Below are 22,070 nucleotides of genomic sequence, written 5' to 3'. Positions count from 1 at the left end.
TTCAAAAGCATCCATTCTTCGGCGATCAGTCTTCTTTATGTTCCGGCATTTCTTGTTAGGAAATTAAACTCATTGAAACACAATTAGCCAGTTTTTTTTTAAATTAAAAAAATGTTAATACACTTGACATATATATAATTTGGTGGGAAGTAATACAGGAGCATGAAAAAATATTCTCATTTACTGTTAAAGTAGGGAGCATACTGATTTCTTGGGAAATGTCATCTGTGCTGAGTGCTTTGCCCACTCAGGTTATCTGCTTTATTTGGTGCTAAAACAACACATGGCCACCAGGGTGAGCTAGAGGACAAGCTTTATATCCTTTCAAAGCTTTTCGGTACTAATAATGCACCATTTAAAAGGTGGGGCTGTTGTAAGTGCTGTGCTGAAACTTACCAACATGGGCTTGGGAAATCTTAGGTTTTTGGCCTTGGTCCTTTATGGTACGTGTGTCATACATTGTTCTATTATTGACTTCAAAGGGGCTTTAAATTCATACTAAGTCTAATACAGGGGTACCTCTAGTTACGAAGTTAATTCATTCCGGAGGTCTGTTCTTAACCTGAAATTGTTCTTAACCTGAGGTACCACTTTAGCTAATGGGGCCTCTTGCTGCCGCCACACTGCCACCGAACAATTTCTGTTCTCATCCTGAGGTAAAGTTCTTAACCGGAGGTACTATTTCTGCATTAGTGGTCTGTAACCTGAAGTGTCTGTAACCTGAGGTACCACTGTACTATGTAGTAATTGAGAATGCCATTTAACTCCATGGGATTTTCTTTTAGGGAAGTATTTATTTCCTGAATAAACATGTATTTTATTTATTAACAATATTTCTATGCCACCCCATGACTGAGGTTCACTTCAAGGCATCGTGTACATAAAAATGGTTAATATATAGATAATATAAAGCAATATAAAACACATCACATGAGAGATGAATCAATAAGAGCAACAGGTAGGACTTTAAAACTTTAGGAAGCCCCACAAAATCTATTGAAAGCCCCTAAAAAGCTCAGGGTATTCCCACCCCACCCCCATGATTTGCTTGGTGCCAAAAAGCAGTGTTCCCCAATCTGGGCCTCCAGCTGTTTTGGACTACAGCTCCCATCATCCTAGCTAGCAAGGCCAGTGGTCAGGGATGATGGGAGTTGTAGTCTCAAAATCTGGAGGCCCAAGATTGGGGAACACTGCCAAAAAGAATACAGAGCAGGTGCCTCATGAACCTCTCTGGGAATGGTATAAATAGGAACAATTTATTATCAAATTTAAAGGCATGCTTTACCACAACTTAGAGAGTACTGTCCACAGCTAACAAACACCAGCTACTCCCATTTGTTTTTATGTCTGCCTGCAAACTTATTTCTTGGGAGCTTGGCTTATTAAGCAAATTGAAACTTACTTCTAAGTAAACATGCAAACATCCTCTCGAGCAAGTGAGCCCTCAACTATTTAATCAGTGCTACTTGGCACCTTGTAATCTGATTGGATAATGGAGTACCTTTGGGTGGGGAGGAGAATTCGTAAATGGCTGGCCTTGAAAAGTGAGAGAGGTTCCAGCAACAGGCTTCCCTAAGAGAGAGCAAGTGAAGCAGCTGCGGCAGACACGGAATGGTTTAGGAAAGGAGCAACTGTGAAGATGTTTAATGGAGGGACTTGGTAAAACTCTATGATGAAGTTGTTTTCCCCACTGGCATTATTTCTCCTTTTGCTTTGCTCGTGCTCGTTGGGGAAGGATACTACAATCAAGCTTCCAGGGGTTTCCTGACGCCAAACTTTGATGTAGGAAAACATGATGAATGGGTGAGTATTGGCATTGTCCTAAGCGTCAAGTCAAAACACCTTGCCCCAAGAGGGCTTCATGTAAGTGCCTCGTTCTTCCATTTATATCCCATGTTCCTCTGGTAGAAATAGCCATATATGTTAAGTAAACGCACCATTTCCTCTGTAAAGTAAACACTGCACTTCCTGGAGTTAATGGGATTTTGGCACTTAATAAGCAGTGAGCCCTGGAATGGCCGTGAGTAGGGAAGAGCACTTGTATCTGTGCTATACTTGCATAATAATAAGAGCAAATCCCTTGGTTTTCTTTTTAGGCAGACACAACTTAATGGATCCCGGGAATCAAAACCAGGTGAGCTTTAAAATTGACAGTCTGAAGGAGCAAAGATGACTCATTCATGGGTGGTTTGACAGCAATTTTGTACCGTGCACAAGTATTGTTGGGATTTGTGTACTTTGGATCTGGGGAGGGGGTGCAGTGTGGCTGCAGTTTAGGCTCAATACCAAGAGATATTCAAATGGTAATGTAATCCGTAGAGGCTAGTAAGTTGTCTTCCTTCCAGGATGGAGAGTGGGGCTGCTGCAGGGCAAGGAGCCTGTGAGCAATGGATTTCTGCTGCTGCTGTTCTTCCTGACTAAGCCCTTGGCTCTGCTAAAACGAAGAGGGAGAACTGCTAGAGAAATTTCCAGTCCCTGTTTTAATCTGGGAAGGTAGTGGTGTGTTTGTTTCGTATCCCCCACACTTTAAATGCTCAAGTGCCCACAGGGCAGTATTTACAATATGTTTACTTCTAAAGTATCACATCACTCTCATGGCAGAAACAGCTGCCTCTCCTATTCCAGCTTTAGGGTGTTCTTTGAATTTTGCAGATCTGGTGTTTTCATGCCCCTCAGATGACCACCAGTGGGATTCTGTGATTTGACTTATTTTTTTCCAGTTTTCCTCAAGCCAATATTTCAGGCTCAGCTACACAGGTTATGAACTTTGCAGCTGAGCAATGAGAAGATTCAGATTAACGGAGGAACTGGAAGGGCTGCAGCACCATATCCCTGGAATCTCTCTGTGTTGGGAGCACTTGGGAGGGAGGTGTTGGTTCAGTGCCTTGGAGCTGCAAACAGAGCCTTAAGAAGAAGTCAAGCAAAGCAAATCCCATTACTGGATGTGAGGCTCAGATGCAAGAAGATGGAGGCTGTTACTTCTGAAACATATAACCTATAGTTCTCAGATAGTTGTATTTGTGCTCCTTATAGCTTACAGCAAATAGGATAGGAAGTACAAACTTCCAACATTTTCTTCAGCAGATTTTGTCCAAGTGGCATAATGATTGACTGGTTGGTGTCAGAAGATTAGTGTGGTGTTTTCCATACTGTCAGAACCACAACAGTGGCCTCCAGTCACCACCAAGGAGCAAGCGCTGTCAGCTTTTGACTTACATGCCAACTGCACGTATATGCCGAGAAGTAAAATAAAATGAATTTTCAGCTTCATTCTTAATCCTGGATGGTGTGGAGTTGTTTTATCTCTGGAAAGGATGTGTGAAGTGGCCCTGTGATAAATCTTCAGAAATGTTTTCTCTTGCCTTGAAAACTGGCAAATCGCAAGCCACCTTTGTCCTGTTCAGCAGTTGTGTTATCTCTCAAGGCGTGTCCAGAGTCAGCATTATTTTGAAGTTACCTAAACTCAGGCAGGCTTCCACTTGTTCCCCACCAGTGATCTGTCAACATCAGCAGTCGGCTTCTGGGGTGTGTGTTGTGGGGCAGGGGGAGCTTGTCCTGAGCAGATCTTTTGAGCTGTCTCTTTGTCTATTGTAGACCTATAGTTGGCCTGTGAGCAATACGGCTATACTGCAATACAGGTAGAATGCCAACTGCCTGGCCACATTGCCATAAGCATAACTAATACAATGTATGAAGTGCTTCCAGATGCTCAAAGCATTGAATGCCAATAAAATTGCATTGCCCTTAATTATTGCATTGCTCCTTTTCTATCATTATCTAAGCCTCCTAGTGGTGTAGCAGTAAAACTGCTAGCACATTTGCAAAGCTAAGCAGGGTCTGGTATTGGATGGGAGACTGTGTGTTGAGATTTCTGTACTGCATCAGGTTGGACCAGATGATTCTTGGGGTCCCTTCCAACTCTCTTTCTATTTCCTGCCTTTCCCCCTGACAGGACTCAGTGCAGCTATTTAGAGTTAATTTGAATGACAGGCCTATCCAGGGCTTTTTTCAGCCAGAACTTGCCAGAACAGAGTTCCAGCTCTTCTCAGATGGATGCCATTGCCATTCTAAGAGAATGAGGCGGTGTTCATGGTGAGTTCTGGTACCTCTTTTTCTAGAAAAAATAGCACTGGGCCTACCTTTTTGTCTAGATACCTTTTCAACTTTTATCAGAAGCAAAACCTAGTTTTTGTTCTCCAGGGCTTTCCCCTTCTGCCTTGTCCTGTGTTGTGGATCTCTATAATCCAGAACCTAATGTGACCCCTGGAGGTGGGCTACAGATGCAGCAGCCTTGGCAGAGCTAAGCTGGGTCAGAACCTGGGTGGAATCCCATATATACCTGAGCGTGGGCAGGGGAGCAAGAGACAGATCGCTGCTTCTGCTGAGTTCCTCTTTGCACCAGCTCAGTCTCTCCAACTCACACTACCTTAAACAAGTTCTTTTTGCAAATACAACAGAAATGAAAAAGAAACATTAACAATAAAATATTCAATTGATCCTGACTTTTACAGATAAATCAATAAATCACTATGTCCAATCAGTATCCAAATTATATTAACAATTATAGGCAATAAATTCAAACATAGAAAGGGCAGTGAGCTTTCCAGACCACTGACTAGGAGGTGGTGGTTGTTTATCTTTCCATCCTCTTTAAAACCATAATGCCAATACTCCTTGGCTGCAAGGATTTGACACCCACCCTCCCATCCATTCTGAACAGAAGAGAGATGGAAATAACTTCTTTCTGCAAGCAAGTGCAGCAGTGGCTGACATGGGTGCCTTTTTCTGTTGATGAAGTGGTCCTATCTCTCTTTGTGTTATTTTACATGTGGCAGCCATTTTGTGTTATGTCGCGCTCCCATGGCACTTCCTGAACATTTGAAATGTGCACACTGGCCCAAAAAGGTTGGTGACCCATGAGTTACTGTATGTCCATTAGATTCCCTGCCGCCGCCCGCCCAGCATCACTGATTGATTAGAAGCAATGCAGCCAGAAGAAAGGGGATGCACACACCCCTCCACTATTTCTCCAATGAAAATAGGGACGTCCTCTCCTACATCAGTAAGCTTCTTCTGCACACATTGATGTCATATGCACATCGACATTGGTCACCTTGAGCCAATTGCAACCTCTCTGCCTCCCCTACACCACAGGGTTATTGTAAAAATATATTTTAAAAGGTGCAAAGGAAGGGATCCACAGATAAATGGAATGAGATAAAATTGTAGCTATAAGCTACCTTGAGTCCCTGTCAGGGGAAAAGGTGGGATATAAGAATATATATATTATAATATAATATAATGGAACTCTGAAAATGTTCAGTAACATACAAGAGAGTACACCCTATTGAATTCAGTGGGACTTAGTTCTGAGTAAAAATTCTTTGGGTTGCAGTGTAAGGCTGTACAGTCCTGACCCAGTTACCTGGGAGTAAGCACCATTGAATACAGTGGGACTTACTTCTGAGTAGACAATGTCAGGTTCCATTTACAATAAAGGAATAAACACTCCCCGCATTTCCTAAATGCTGGTGCAGGAGCATTGGATTATCACTTGTAGGACTGCTGTCCAGAAGAGATGGATTTGGGGGCATTCCCACCACATGCGGAGGTGTGTGCCTGTGGAAGTGCAGCCTCCAACATTTGGGTGAGGTTCCCCAGTTTCTATGGTGTTAGTATCATCTGTAGGTGAGTTTCAGAGTGAGTTCCTTTCTTTTGGCTGAGATGGATTTAAAGGGAGGTTTAGACTACATTCTAGCCCATTGGGCTGGGTTAAATTCACAGCCTTTGTCATGCTCCCATTGTTCTTTGATTGTGGCAAGGGGTTTTGGGGTTTTGGAGCAGTATTGTGGATATCATCCCTTTGCCGTGTCCCTCTGCTGTCAGGAGAAGGTTTCCAAAGGTGGTCAAGGGCCTAGCAGCTGCTGATTTTACTGCTGGATTGTTTAAGAAGGCATGTAGTTGGTCGTATAATAGCCAGGGTATTTGGGTGTCCCCTAGTTTGTCTTGTATTTCAAAAGTAACTCTTCTCAAGTGTAAAATGCATAAAGATCAAGCTATACAATTTATGCAGTGGATCATTAACAAGGGAAAAATGTATCTCATAGACTCATAAAATTGTAGAATTGGAAGGGACAATAATGGTCATCTAGTCCAATCCTCTGCAATGCAGGAATCCTCCATCCAGTATGAAACCAGACCAGTCCCTACTTAGCTTTGCAAATGTGCTAGCAATTTTATTGCGCTCTTCTAACACAATAAACCAACCATGCTCAATAAATGGATCATCCAAACTTCCATTTGTTCTGCCGCTACTGCCTGGGGGAAACCCGCAGTTTAGTGCTGAATTGGAACAAATGGCAATTGTTTTTTTCCGCAAATTGCCATCTATTCTGATTAGCATGAAAGAGGGGTGCCAAGAAAGCATAGGACAAGCAGAAAACCCATTGGACCCATGCTTTCTAGGCAAGAAGTGTGGATGAGCCCAAAGTGATGGTGATTGTACACCTTCTTTCATCTTCCACCTACAGAATTGGGATTCCCTTGGATGCTGGTGTATCTTCCTGTAACAAGTTGCCACGCTGTGTTGGAGGGTGACGCTGGAACTTTTTCTCCTCCAGATCTGAGCAGGATTCCGGGCAACAGCTGGTGCAACTGGACTATCTGGGCTGGTCCTCACAAGCACATCTTGATTTACATAGAAGGATTTGAAGGGAATTCACAGTGTGAAGAAAATCAGGATAAGGTCATATTCCAAGGAGTCTTGTCAAGTGTTGAAAGCAAAGTAACTTACGCATGCAGAAACCATGGTACTTTGGTGTTCGCTGCACAGGCTGTGGCTGTCCATAGTGTTTTTGTCAACAATGTCTTCTCACAACCATAGTCATAAACATTTTAAAGGACGGTATTATGTATTTGAAGATTATGAAACTTTTACTGGTGGTGAAAGGCCAGTTGTGAAATCTAACAGCAGTGCTGGACTTTCTCCTAAGTCTTTTATAATGCACTCACAGCATATTTTGGATTTTGCAAACAGTAGTAGAAAGCTTAGCAGCGAAAATGGACTTCCTGCGACTAGTAAAGAGAGGTGGCGTGGAAATGGCAAGGCTACAATCTTAGAACCATTCCTACAGCCTACAGTTTCTCTCTTGAAAACCAAAAAAAAAGTTACCTTGAAACCTCTTGACATAAAGAGGATACATGTTGCTAAGCCATCTGTTGATGACATTGGGAATGGGAATGAAACCTCTTCCAGCAATTTCAAAAAAACTCTAGTCTTAGAATCAAGCAGTTTTGAGAATGAAGAAAAAGCAATTATGTACAAGCCAATTGCCTCTTCAGCTACACTACGTGTGTCCCAAAAGGTCAGAATGATGACAAAATCGTGGCAATGAAAGGTCATGGAACTGCCACTGAATCTGTCAGTCTTCAAAATAGTGAGCACATAACCACACGCTGGAAGCCTGCATACATGAGCAATACTGGGAGAACAATATTTGGAACATCTGCCTTGAGTGACACTACTTTTCCACAAATGTTCATGGAAGATCAGAGAACTCCAGTTTCACCTCCTAAAAGTATCCCAGAGAAGAAGCAAGAACAGGTTCCTCACTCACTGCACACTAATTCTGAGTTCTCCAGGAAAATCATGGATGAAATGGAATTTCAACACTTGGAACTGCAGGAAGTATTTACAGGAGAGCAGAGGGACAATCAAGCCTATGGAGAAGAACGGCAACAGTGATAAGTACATAGCAGTGACTACTGATGTAGGAAAAAATGAATCTCGTGGAGCAGCAGCTCACTACAGAAATGCCAACATTCCTACAGCCAAGCCAAAACTTATCTGACCACTGTAGGGTACCCTAATGTGCTGCCTGCTCCTTCTCTAAGGATGCTTAATAGGAAACTCTTGGGGCCCACAACCACTACAGCTACGAATTTCCAGGCTGTTCCCTCAAAGAATTCAAAAGGTACCCAAGTAGAGGCAGTTTCTACTTCGCCTCTCAACGATCCAGTAACCAGATACACAGAGCGACTGCAAAAGAAGAGCACAAACCCAAATCCTTCCTACTCACCTTCTGATCAGGTGTCAAGTCATAAAACTTCATTGAAAGCAGAGAATAATTCCTATGGTAAGTCTTGTTACCTCTAAACTGCTTATCTATCAACTGATAAATGCACAGAGCTAATTGGGGAAAGTACAGAAGAAATCCTTGCTAGCCTGTGTGTTTCGGGAAATCTGGCTTAACTCCATTGAGCAGTGTGTGGTTTTCAGCTTTTTCTAGTGTTCCATATAGAAGGGGGAGTCAGTAACTATTAGCAGACAAAACAAAATTGTCACTCTAAATCCGAGCTGCTTCACACATTGAATTTTCCCCACTCGTTCAGTACTGGTCAGTCACTTTTATTATCAATGGTCACTGCTTTTCCTTTGCAGAATTTTCACTCTGTACTGTTAGTATTTAATTGTGTTTTTAAAATATATAATGGAACCCTACTGTTTGACAAAACGGCAACTATGTTTTCTCTCTCTCTCATTTTCTTTGTGTTTGTGTCTATATCCGCCTACCGACTGATATTCTAGTCCACAAAAGACTATGCCACAATCCATTTGTTGAATCTTTAAGATACCACAAGACAAATGCCCCCAATTCTCTGAAGGCTGTCAGGTGTCTTGTGTTCAGCGAAAAATGTTTTACTTGTGTATATAAACATGTGTGCAAGCATAAAGTATATTTTCATTCCACATGTTGCATATGGGGCTAGGGTGGGGGAGGATTATTTTACAATAAACTGTACATGTGAGTCAGATACACTTCTGACTTTTGCTGTTTATGGGCATTGCACTAGAACTCTCATGTTCCGGATACTAGATTGATATTTTTCCGTTGTCTTTCTTCCATAGAGAGGGATTCTGTTTTGAAGCCCCGTGACAATAATTTTGTACTGGAATCTGAGCACAATCCTGGAGGTAAAATTTCCATATCCCCTTCCTCAAGGGTGGAAGAACTTAAAAAAAAAACTGGCTTTCCCAGTGTAGTTTAATAATACTACTACTAATATAATACTAATAATAATAATAATAATAATAATAATAATAATAAATTTTATTATTTATACCCTACTCATTTGACTGGGTTGCCCCAGCCACTCTAGGTGGCTTCCAACAGATATAATAATATAACAAAACATCAAACATTAAAAACTTCCCTATACAGGGCTGCCTATCAGGGCTGCTGTCTTTGCAAAGTTGTGTAGTTGTTTATCTCCTTGACATCTCATGGGAGGACATTCCACAAGGAGGGTACCACTACCCAGAAGGCCCTCTGCCTGGTTCTCTGTAGCTTCACTTCTGCCAGAAGGCCTTTGGAGGTGGACCTCTGTGTCCAGGCTGAACGATGGTGGTGGAGACACTCCTTCGTGTATACTGGGCCAAGGCTGTTTAGGGCTTTAAAGGACAGCACTGGGAGCCCAATGTAGATCCTTTAAATGGTTGGGTGACCTGAAACAACACTGACTGTTAAACAAATGATACCATTGCTGCAAGTAGGCCCTTTGGGGGCAGGGAACACTTTTCTTTGTACTTATTTCTTTACTGCATTTATATCCCACTTTTTCCTCCAAGGAGCTCAAGGAGATATACATGCTTCTCCTCCTCATTTAATCCCCACAACAACCCTGTGAGGTAGGTCCATCTGAGAGACTGTGACTGGCCTAAGGTCACCCAATGAGCTTCATGGCTGGGTGTGGATTTGAACCCTGGTCTCCCACTTCCTAGTCTGACATCTTCACCACTATACCGCACTGGCTATGGGGGGCTGTTAGCTTTAAACACGAAGTGGCAAGCTGTAGGAATTGCTCTGTTTTTTCTCTATCCTCACTGTACTTTGGCAATCTTTGGGTCTTCTGCAGATCTTCTGTTTGAAATAAGTTTTGGTATAGAAAACAAAGGATGGAGCTCTCCCATTGGAAGTGAGTTGGAAAAAGCTCTCATAGACTCTATTAAGAGTCAGGTAAGAAAACAAATGGCACTGGTTGTATGATAAAGCCGATTGTGTTTGTAATGCTATTATAGTATGTCGATCCTTTTAATAGAGTAGTTTCAAGTCCTCAATTTTAGTTCTTTATTTTTGAGGTGGGGGCACACTTGCCTGTGCACATCATGTTGATGCTGGTATCATGTCAGTTCCACAAAATGAGTTTAATAAATTAAAGTTAGTTAAACATGGGTATTCAGACAAATTAAAGATAGCAGAAAGGTTGGATTTTCACCTTTTTGTGACGAATAAAATGGAAGCACACAGAATCACCAGAAGGCACACAAGGAAATAGACATCTTTGGAGAAATGGTGAGCATTCATTGTTTTTGGAATAATAAGAGGCAACCAATGTATGGGGAGATTTTGTGAAAGAGATTCAGAGTAACTAGGAGATGTTGATATTGAGAAATGGAATAAGAATTTTGTGAGTTAGAAGAAGGGAAAGAAAAGTGGAAACATATTGAAGATATAATGGATATATAATGCATATTTATTACAGGTGCAGTGTTATCTTGAAACACTTGAAGTAAAGATATAAAAACAAAGTGCTATTTTTATATTACATATACCTGCATAGGAAAAATTGAGATCCACCATACCTGGGTGAGGCTTTCGTTGTTATTTTGAACAGGCTATTAATTATGCTATTGGCTCCTTTGTTTCAGTTGCCATTGATTTAACCATTGTTTATCTGTAATATAAACCCACAGTTGGGCATTTTTTTTCCAGGTACAAGAGAAAGTGAAACTCTTCTCAATCAAAGTCAAGGAAGTCAAGTTAAAGGAAATTATAAGGAAAGAAGAAACTGAAACTGACAGGTATGTCAACTTAGCTTTAGATTGCCCTATAATGGTAACAAACTGGTTTAAAGCACCCTGAATTTGCGTGCTATTCTTTATCAGTTGCACTTAATGAGGAAAAGCCAACAAATTTTTTCCAACCCTTCTTCCTTCCTTCTCTGTAGTAAACCTTCAACTTGCCTTCTGTCTTCTTATTCCCAAGCTGAGATAATACCTTTATTATATGTGCTCAGCTACTAGAGAAGGGAATGTTAATGTACTCACTCAATTAAATTAATACTTCCATTTTTATATGTAGACAAATGGCCCAAACCTGATATTCATGTTCTGGCTCCATCTAACACCAGAAGAAAATATATCTCACTTATTGCATTTGCAACTGGAAGACCTTGGTGGAGCATCTGTGGAAGTTGGCAAGGTTCAGACAGTTGTGGTGAGAGGTGTGTAAAAAGAGTTACACTATTTATGGGTGGTATAAAACAACAAGTTAGATAGAAATGGGGAGGTCTGGGATTGGGGAGAGAGGGGGAAAATTCCACAGGCCTTCCTGTCACTAGCTAAAAAAGAAACTTTAATCATTAAGTGAATAAAATTCTGGGCTTGCTATTTTTGCATCAGTGAAGGCAGGAGGAAAGTAGCCATTTAATCCACAGAACAATTAAGCTGATCACACAGGGATGGATTCAATTGAACAATTGCATTAATGAGAGCCAGCACAAGAGGGCTTCCCCCAAATAGGCTTGGGGGGTGGGGGTGGGGTCAGGAGATCCCCCAGAACAGCAAACAGGGGGCATTGTTCTATCATGCAAGCAAAAATGCTTTTGCAGACAGAACGATTGTAATAGGGTGGTGTTGAATTACACCTTAACATTGTGTCAGTGTCTGCTAAATCAATTTAGAAGTCGATTACATGGCATCAAATGGACTGAAACTTCATTCTAGTTGATATCAGTTGAAGGATGCAATCCAAGTATTGCATGCAGTTTGACCCACATAACTCTCTGAGTGTTTGTTGTGGGGGAGGAAGGGATAGGAGATTGTTAGCCGCTTGAGACTCCTTAGGGTAGTGATAAAGCAGGATATCAAATCCAAACTCTTCTTCCCAACAGTTGCTTCTCTCCAAATCATCTTGTTTCTCCATCTGCCTTCCCCTCATGGAGTTTGAAGCACATTTGCCTTTGGCTTCTAGCACTTTATTTTACAATGACAGGTCCTGCTCCAAAGCAAGTCATTGTTGAAACCATGTACATGAAGTCTATGGGTTATCCCCTCAATGTCCATGACCCAGTTGCACTATGCATTTAAAGCAGTATCATACCACTTTAAGAAGTTATGGCATCCCTGGGGACTGCTAGGAGACCTCTATTTCCCCTCACAGAGCTACAATTCTCAGCATGATTTTGTTGGGGAAACTAGTCATTCATTTTCAGAAAACTGTCTTCATGAGTTTCTGCATGTAAGATGGTTTTGAAGCTGGATTGTTTACACCCGTGCAAAGATAAGACAGTGAAGTCATGGACACGCGCATTATGTGAGAGTGACTAAGAGAGTTTCGGTTTTGATCTGCTGAGATGATGCAAGCAGATCTGCCGCTGTAGGGATCCACAGTAGTTTCTGTAAATAGCAACTGTTAAGTTTAATGACAGGCAATAAAGTAATCTGTCTAGAACAATCGTGTGTAGCTCATCAATCAAGACTCAAGGCCAATTTCCTCATGCTTAGCTGCAGACTGTATTTCAACTCTCTAAAAGTCCGGTCGGAAGTGTGCTGGGCAATCTGTTTATGGCAGCCTTCACACAACACAACAGCCAATCCTTTCCAGGGAATTCTGAGAATTTTAGCACTGTGAGAGGAACAGGTCTTCTTACAACTCACAGCACTCTTAACAAACTACAGTTCCCAGGATTCTTCTGGGGAAGCTATGACAGTTTAATGTGGTATAACAATGCTTTTAGGTGTATAGTGCAGATGGAGCTTCAGGGTTGTCAAGTTAAAAAGCTAGTGGTGGTGAAGATTGTCCACCCTTGACATTTCAGCCAATTTTGTTGACATTCTGGTGCGCCACATGCAAAGTACATGCTTGAGCAGGATTTCTAGTGCAGCCGTAATGGAGGTTGTGCAGTGCTTCCACCTGTGAGGAAGTGGTTGCAACATACTGGTTGAGCCAGTGTGGTGTAGTGGTTAAGAGCGGTGAACCAGGTTCGCATCTCCGCTCCTCCACATGCAGCTGCTGGGTGACCTTGGGCTAGTCACACTTCTCTGAAGTCTCTCAGCCCCACTCACCTCACAGAGTGTTTGTTGTGGGGGAGGAAGGGAAAGGAGAATGTGAGCCGCTTTGAGACTCCTACGGGTAGTGATAAAGCGGGATATCAAATCCAAACTCTTCTTCTTCTTTTCTCTTCTACTTTAACCATGAAGAGATCATTGTGAGTGAAAGATTTGGGTGTGGGGTGGGGTACCATAGAATGAATGCTACAGGAAAAGTGGGAGGGATTTTTTCTTAAATGCCTACTTGAAAGAGGTGAAGAAAAGGAGAAGATGGGAAATTAATCAGCTATAATACTTCAGATACTGCTTGTAGTGCTCATATCTAAAAAGGTAGCTGGCTAATAAAAGAACAAACTTAGTTGGTCTCTAAGGTTCTACTGGAAGGATTTTTTTTTTTTTATTTTTTGCCTTAACATCATGAGAAGCCAAAGCTTAAGGAAAATCTATTTTATTCCATATATATGGAATGCCATAGCATTGCACACCCCAACATTTTCATTTATATTTTTATTATTTTGACTTGTCCTCTGTTTTCAGAATTGTTTGTATCAGTTGTTTCTAGTTTATATCTGTCTAGCTGGGATTGTGTAACACCTTTTTCTTCTTGCTTCTCCTTGCACCTATGTGACTTAGGGCTGTCGTCTTGGAGTTTATTCTGCCAATCCATGGGAGACAGAAGTAATGAGTGGCCGTATACTAAATTCCTACTTAATTGGTTAGCTTTGGCTTATATGACTGGTAGTCTGAAATGCTATTCAAAGTTTATAACCACGTTACTGCAGAACAATGTTACTCTCTCTTTCCTGCCAGATGTGAATGAATGCAGCTCTGGGATTGGGCTGTGTGGTGACAAGGCAATCTGTCTCAATGGATATGGTACATATATGTCAATGTAAAGAGGTTATGAGGATCATTCTCCAAAAAAATCAGGAACTCTGTGCTTTCATAATCCACGGACAGGTATGTATTTATAAATCTGCTTTGGGATTTATTTATTTATTCAGTATTGGGAATTAGAATGAGAATACTTAAGGATATGAATAAAAATAATGAATAAGAATAGTAAATATGTTATGCTGCTTAACATAACAGCAGTTTACATTAAAATGTTAAAACTAAAATATAAATGCTTATCACAAAATAAAACAGAGACACTTGGGACCATTAGAAGGTGCCCCTTCTCGTTCTATGGGATATCAGTTCGGTGCACATCTGAATCTGGAAGGTGTTCTCTTGCTCGTAGTGGGATGTGCATGTCGAAGTATATTCCTCTTCTTAAACCCCAGCCAGCTGGCACAAGAGTGGGCTCATTCTACGGAAGGGTTTTTTTCCCTTATGAACAGTAAATCTTGTAGACTCAGACAGAAGGTGAGTTTGAAATAATTGTCCATCTTAGAAGAACTGCGCTATTTGCATTGGAAATTCAATCTGCCAGTTTACCGTAGCAACCTCTTAAGCTGTCAGAGTAAGATTGTGCCTTTTTAGTTGTACCGTGGCTCCTGAAAGTCTTTGATGTAGTTATGCTTCTGTTCATATCACCTGAGAATATATGGATGAAGGTGGACACAGTGTTTAAAAGCAGTCACGGTGAGTTCTTCAATAGTGTGAGCTTAGCCTTAACAATTTGCATGACAGACAGATATTCAGGCATGGGTGCCAGCAAGCCTTATGCTGATTCAGCCTTCAGTCCTGCATTTTGCTTCACACTTGGTGAGCTGTCTTCCTTTTGTTTCAGGTGATGTGCACTTTGTTCTGTTATGTTTTTCCTCGACCTTATAAAAAAGAAAAAGAAAGAAACAGCAAAACATTTTGATAGTTGCAAAACTGCTCTAAGCAGTGTAATGAAGTGATGGTTTTTAACCTATGGGTGTTAATGGCAGTGGCGTAGGAAGGGTGGGGCGTAGGGGGGCGCTCTGCCCCCAGTTCCGGGGGATGGGGGGTGACACTCCCCGGCGCCTCCCCCGCCGCCTGGCACCCCGTCCGTGCTTCTTTACGGACGGGGCTGCCCGACCCACCACTCGCTCGCCAGCTCGCAGCAGCACCGGCCGGATCCTAATGCGCAGTGCATCCGCCGCGGTGTGGTGTCACGGCGCACGCGCCACGACGCCCCGCCCCCAGGGGGGTGCCTCCGCCCCACCAGCCTGGGTGGCGAAGAGGCTTCCTCCGCCTCTGGTTAATGGACAGGGGGCTTTATCCCAGATTTGCTTTTAAACAAAGAAATTCAAACTGCATCATGCAGCAGAAAGCAGGGCTTTATTTTCCAGAAGAGGGCAAGTTATGTTTGCACTGTGTGTGCAATAGAACTTCCAAATTCAGCCTAACTATGTTCTAAAAACGTTATGTCTTCACCCTAAGATAGTTAACTCCTGTCCTGAGTGTGGAGGGCATGAAGTGTGAATGTTGGTCTCCTAGATCCTTGACTTGTTCTATAACGTGTTGGCTGATCTCTTTTGAATGTGGAAGGCAATTTTGTGCGCAAAAAGCATTCGGGAAGGAACGAGTTCAACAAAGCAGTTTTATTTGTCTTGCAGGCATTAGCTCCTTGTTCCGCTATACCGAGATTCTTGTCGGTACCACTGTTTTTTTCATCTGTGCTCTTGTAGTGGTGATCAGTGTGCTGTGCACCATAGTAAAAAAAAATTTACTAAGAAGGACTTGCACTTTCAAGAGGCTGCTTTGCCTGGGACATCTACATCATTTGACCAGAATAACATCCACCCTCTCCTTAGTCTAGACCCGGCCTGTTAAAACTCAGAGCCAAGTCGCCAGAGCAGCCTTTACAACACAGAACTAGCCCCAGCGAAACGTACAGAGTATCTATTGAGCAGTCTGAATGTTTATAGAGAAAATGCAATATAAGTTGCACCCCCTTTCCCCAATTCATACTTAATCTCCTTTCATTTCTCGTTAGTGAATAGATGCAGCTTTTTGTTTCTTAGCAGCTCTTACAGATTTTTTTTTATCACCCCTTGTCCTTTGCCTATTTCCCCCGGTATCTTAATTAAAATGTAACTCTTGCAGTATTTTTTTTCTTCAATTTATGGGCAACTGTATTTTCTGCCTGGCTTTATATATAAACAGCAATGGATGACTTCTGTTCATGACTGTTAATAACCTGATATCCTGCTCTTTGTGTAATTGTGTATCTTGGTTAATAGTCAAAATAAATGCTTGTGGCAATGGAAAGGCTGTTGGGATGTTTCCGGACAACCTGTTTATTCAGGTGTTCATCCTGAATATTTTCAAAAAGTTTGTGGGTAGCTTAGACAACACCAGCTATTTGTTTAGCATATGTTGTGGTCTGTAAACCGAGGGGAGTCCCATCCCCTGCCATTCTCTCTCCCCCCAGATTATTATTAAAGTTTTCACAAAACATTAAATAGTATCTAGAGGAAATAGAATCAAAAAGACAAGAAATAGAGGACAGAGAAGAACAAGAAAATAGAACAAGAGAAGAAAAAAACAGTAATAATCATAATAAAACACAAAATTATATGTATATATCCCTCTGTCATAATTGTATGACTAATCTTCAATCCACATACAAAGAAGTGAGTCTAATAATAATAATTTATAATAATTTATTTACACCCCGCCCATCTGGCTGGGTTTCCCCAGCCACTCTGGGCGGCTTCCAACAGAATGTTAAAATACAATAATCTATGAAAACATTAAAAGCTTCCCTAAACAGCTCTCACTTCCCCCTTTCTCGGCCTCACACCCTGAGAAAAACCCCTGGCCTGTTTTTCACACTGTTCCCTCTCTTCTATCCATCACCTCTGCATGTATCTTCCTTTATCCAAATATAAATCTTCAGAAATCTAAACATGTGTAAGAATAAAATCAATAGAGTGCTATCAAAAATTAACAATCAGAAAGAAAACAGTGAATAAGAGGGGAAAGGGGGGGAGATTAAAAGGAAAAAGAGGCTTTCGATTCTCTATCTGCCAATTATTTGTATATCAATTATTCAAATATTTAGCATATACACTCCAGAAATATCCAGCTCCCCCCCCCATTCTGCTAGATGGTAATCCCAAATTTTCTTCCCACATCCAGAATCCATATCTTCTCACTTAGGAAGTTCAATGTAGCTCTTCATTTACACATTGTTACCTTTGATCTGTGTGTCCAAAATAATCTCTCTCTAGCTCTCTTGAGTGAGTTTCTCCTCAGGTGTTGCAACCTTCCCAGTAATGTAGTAATTTATATTGTTTGCCTGATATTTTTCCAAGTTTAAACAGATATGGTTCAAGTTTGCCACCTGCGGATTCTACACACCACCTCCCATTTGTCTTATCTGTGTCCTGTAATCTGTATCTTCTGTAATCCATTTCTTAAGTCAATATGCCGCGTTTTAAGTATCCTTTGCACGAATTCAAGGATCAGTGATGTCTTTGGTGTAGCCATGACTCATTAGGCTGTCTTTGCTTCCCTGTGTCATATGACACAGTTTAAAATTCCCACTTTCATTTTTCATCAACTCGGCACAAGGAAACAAGGATTTTAAAAAGATGTAAAAAAATAAATTACTGTATAAGCAATTCTGAGCTCCAGTCCCTTTTAATATTTCCAGGCAATAAGTTATTTAAATAGCCTGAGAATTCCCACTCTCCCTGGTATTATGTAGCCTTAAATAATTTCTGGAATGTAATTGTGAAAGCAGAGCTGTGTCCACAAGGTGGCGATGTTTCCCACAGGAAGAAGAGCTGAGCTGCTTTCATATTACAAATGGCGTTAACATTCTCCAATAGATTTTATTTCATGAAACAATTTGCATACAAAGCAGCCCTGAAGACTTTTGTATACAGCCCCTTACCCCAATAATTCCTACAGTAACCCCTGAATATGTGCCAAACCAGCAAGGCAAAGACAGCAGCAAGTCTCTGCAGAATGCACAGCAGTGAACAAAGCACCCTGTTCTTTCTTTAAAAAGTAAAGGTAAAGGGACCCCTGACCATTGGGTCCAGTTGTGGACGACTCTGGGGTTGTGGCGCTCATCTCGCTTTATTGGCCGAGGGAGCCGGCATTGTCCACAGACAGCTTCGGGGTCATGTGGCCAGCATGACTAAGCCGCTTCTGGCGAACCAGAGCAGCGCACGAAACACCGTTTACCTTCCCGCTGGAGCGGTACCTATTTATCTACTTGCACTTTGACGTGCTTTTGAACTACTAGGTTGGCAGGAGCTGGGACTGAGCAACGGGAGCTCACCCCATTGTGGGGATTCAAACCGCCGATCTTCCGATCAGCAAGCCCTAGGCTCTGTGGTTTAGACCACAGCGCCACCTGGTACCTATTCTTCCATAAGCCCTTGCTAAAAGTAAATCAAAGATCTAGTAAAATCAGTCACACAGGTTTGTTGTGAGGATAAATCCCACGGCCCCCCGTACCCCTGTTCCCTCCAGCCCTGATATTCTTGAGTATCGGCTCTTTTAAATATTTGAAGCTGTTGTAAATGCACCATTCTAAATACTATGGAAATTAATCATAGCTCTAGCTGTAGTAAAAAGTTGAAGCCCTCGCGCTTGTGCCTAGACCAGAAACACTTACCACCACAGTATTTTGCTTCACCCCCACATCACACTTCAAATGTAACAAGGCAATCTACTTAAGGATTTTGCATATGACAAATCTTAGAACCAAGAGCCTGCATCAAGAAGCAAAGGATAATGTAACATCACAAAAGTGTGTGTATGTGAGGTCTTTATTTTCTGTTTCTAAACTTTTTTTTTTGCAGTTTCTTTTATTCATTTTGTGACTTAACAAAAGTCTTTGTTTCATTTCTGGGTTTGCTAAGCAACTTGAAAAGGTTCAAAATTTCTGTATCCCAAGTCTTCCTCTCATATTTTCATGTGACAAGGACTGCATGCCCAATTGACCACTGCTAGCCGGCTCATGAAGAGGCCATTGTTGAGCTCAGAAAGGCCTGCCTGTGTCCTGGGGACTCTGGGAACTACGAGAATCGTTGCTCAGCACTTTGCATACCTCGCCTCTGCTAGCAACTGTGCCAGGATTCATTCAGCTATGTGAGCCCTACTGTGAATACCACAAACCAAACGGGGCACATATTTAATCCACAGTCTTTCATATTCACACACGCATGATCACATTTTCATACATTTTCCCCCTCAACACGTGTAGAAAATCATGCTTAAATACAGCTATGACAGACCTACAGCAACTGAAAGAAGCAAATGTCACACTTCGCTCTGAAAATTTTTGGAGTCCACAAGTCTGCTTCCTGGGGCATATTACTAATGCAAATGGGATGAACTCAGATCCAGAGAAGATAATATCATTTGATAAATCCCCAGTTCTTAAATCTACCACAGAGGTCAGCCAATTTTAGGGAATGGTGAACTTCTTGGGATGATTTTTGTTAAGTATCGTATTTTTCGCTCCATAGGGCGCACCGGACCATAGGGCGCACCTCGTTTTTAGAGGAGGAAACAAGGGAGAAAAAATTTTCATACATTTCCCCCCTCAACACTTGTAGAAAATCATGCTTAAATACAGCTATGACAGACCCTACAGCAACTGAAAGAAGCAAATGTCACACTTCGCTCTGAAAATTTTTGGAGACCAACAAGTCTGCTTCCTGGGGCATATTACTAATGCAAATGGGATGAACTCAGATCCAGAGAAGATCACATCATTTGATAAATCCCAGTTCTTAAATCTACCACAAGAGGCCAGCCAATTTTAGGGAATGGTGAACTTCTTGGGATGATTTTTGTTAAGTATCGCATTTTTCGCTCCATAGGGCGCACCTCGTTTTTAGAGGAGGAAACAAGGAAGAAAAAATATTTTTCTGGTTTTCCTCCTCTAAAAGCCCTGTTTTTTTGAGGATCAGCTAAAAGTTTTGCAGCTTTTTTGCAAAGGGAAAAGCCCTGGTTTTTTTGAGGATCAGCTAAAAGTTTTGTAGCTTTTTTTGCAAAGGGAGAAAAGCAAAGCTCCTTTTGCAAAGGGGGAAAAGCAAAGAGGAAAAGCCCCATTTTTATGGGGTTCAACTCACATTTCTGCAGCTTCTGAAGGAAAGGGAGCCATTTCTACAGTTTCCAGACAGATAATCTAATCAGCCAGTCACATGTCACTGGGGAAACAAACAACCTCCCTCTGCAGCACATTCAACAATGGAGGGTGGGGCTGAAAGGGAGCCGGGACTCTTATCTCTCTCCCGATCTCTTGCTGATCAGCTGCTGAGCGGGGTCCTTTCAACCCCCCTTTTCTCTTTGTAAAATAAAAAGCACTATCTGCTTTTGGCCCCTGGGCAATTTGGCTCTAGGGACCACCATTCGCTCCATAAGACGCACAGATATTTCCCCTTATTTTTCAGGACGAAAAAAGTGTGTCTTATGGAGCGAAAAATACGGTATAGTAATTTAATTCTCTGAAATTGTGAATGCTTGTATGCAGTACTGTGTTAAATTTGATTGGTTGGTAAATAAATTCTAGAGAGTTATCTAGTAGATTTCATGTGATTGGCTAATGTTGGTCACATGGATGGTATCTATTGATTGAGAAACTCTATTTTATATGAAGCAAAATTACTGTGTTTTAGAATGCACTGTGAACACTGCTAAATCCATAGTGGACACCAGAGTGTTGGGCCTGGAGAAAATAATCAGTTTGGTGGCTGGGACTCTTAACAGAAACAGAAGAGAGAAGAGATTTCTGGCTTGCATTCAGAAGGGTAGCACCCACCATGTACCACTAACACTGTTGCACAACCTCTCTCATTACCAGGGAAACTGGTATCTTCTGCTCATGGACTACTATTTCTCATTTCCAGAAAAAGCCACATTGGCTGATCTGACTTCTAATATGGTTGTCCAACATTTCCACGCATGGGGTCCCACAGCTTGTGAGAAGTGATAATGGACCTCAATTCTTTACTGCAGAGGTTTTCAACCTTTTTGAGTCCACGGCTCCCTTGACCAACTACATTCTTTCTGCGGCACCACTGTGGGGCTCAGGAGCCCCTTGCCTGCAGAGGTGGCAGCTCCTCACCCCTTTTCAAACACCCTCCCTTGTGGAGTGTTCCCTCAGCATCCTCTTCTCTCTCCTTGGGAGTCCTCTGGGCAGCTGCTGCCATGCTGTCTCTGAGCTTTCCCCACCCCACCCCAAAGAGAGGTGCCTCCTCACACTGCCCCACAGGGGCCTGGGAATTGTCCGTCCATTCCCAACAGCAAGGGCTGGCTGGTCTCCCTCACACACTTGCTTGCTTACTCTGAGGCCACCTCAGCTCCTGGCAACCAGCACCCCCTGGCTAAGCCCCAGAGGCACCATTCGCCTGTGGAGCTTGCAGCTAGGGCTGGGGCAACAAACAGCTGTGCAAGCCTTCGTGAGACAGAAATGCAAGAGGGTATCAGAGGAGGGGAGGAGGAAAGAGGGACATAGAATCATAGAGTTGGAAGAGACCACAAGGGCCATCCAGTCCAACCCCCTGCCAAGCACCCCTCACCATCATTCAAGCCCCCCAGGGTATGCCCCCCAACAAAATTGTGCCTGGGGTGATGCCCACCCCCTACCACACCACGCTATGCTCTGGGTTTCAGTGTGTCTTTTGATTGGAGTCATTGGCTGAGGTTCTAGTCTTGTTTTCTTTGCATGCAGGGACCCCAGTACAAGAACTGGTAACTGATCAAAGTAAAAATTATAACATACTTTATATTATATTCAACAGCAGCTGTCTTCCCCCCCATCATTCCTGGAGGATGCAGACCCCATTAGCTATCAAACATTGTGATGCTCTAGCCTCGCTGCACACAACTTGAGCTACACAAGTAACTCAAAGTTGACTTGACTTGACTTTCAGAGTATCGAAAATTGGTATTTCACTCAGAAATTATCACAAAAATATTTGGCACCAACTTATTTGAGAACTGACGTGTGTGCACGTGCTTGTGTCTATTATTTATACATTTGTGTGTGTGTGCATCCTGCATTCAAATTTAG

General features: G+C 42.1%; 1 pseudogene; it reads left to right on the top strand.

Annotated features, from left to right (window-relative positions):
- The first annotated feature begins 1,527 nt into the window (after positions 1–1,527).
- On the top strand, positions 1,528–16,283 carry LOC117044526 (annotated as a pseudogene).
- Positions 16,284–22,070: the final 5,787 nt, after the last annotated feature.

Source organism: Lacerta agilis, chromosome 3 (assembly GCF_009819535.1).
Source record: "Lacerta agilis isolate rLacAgi1 chromosome 3, rLacAgi1.pri, whole genome shotgun sequence".
Taxonomy (NCBI): Eukaryota; Metazoa; Chordata; class Lepidosauria; order Squamata; family Lacertidae; genus Lacerta; species Lacerta agilis.
This window is presented reverse-complemented; position numbering and strand designations above follow the sequence as displayed.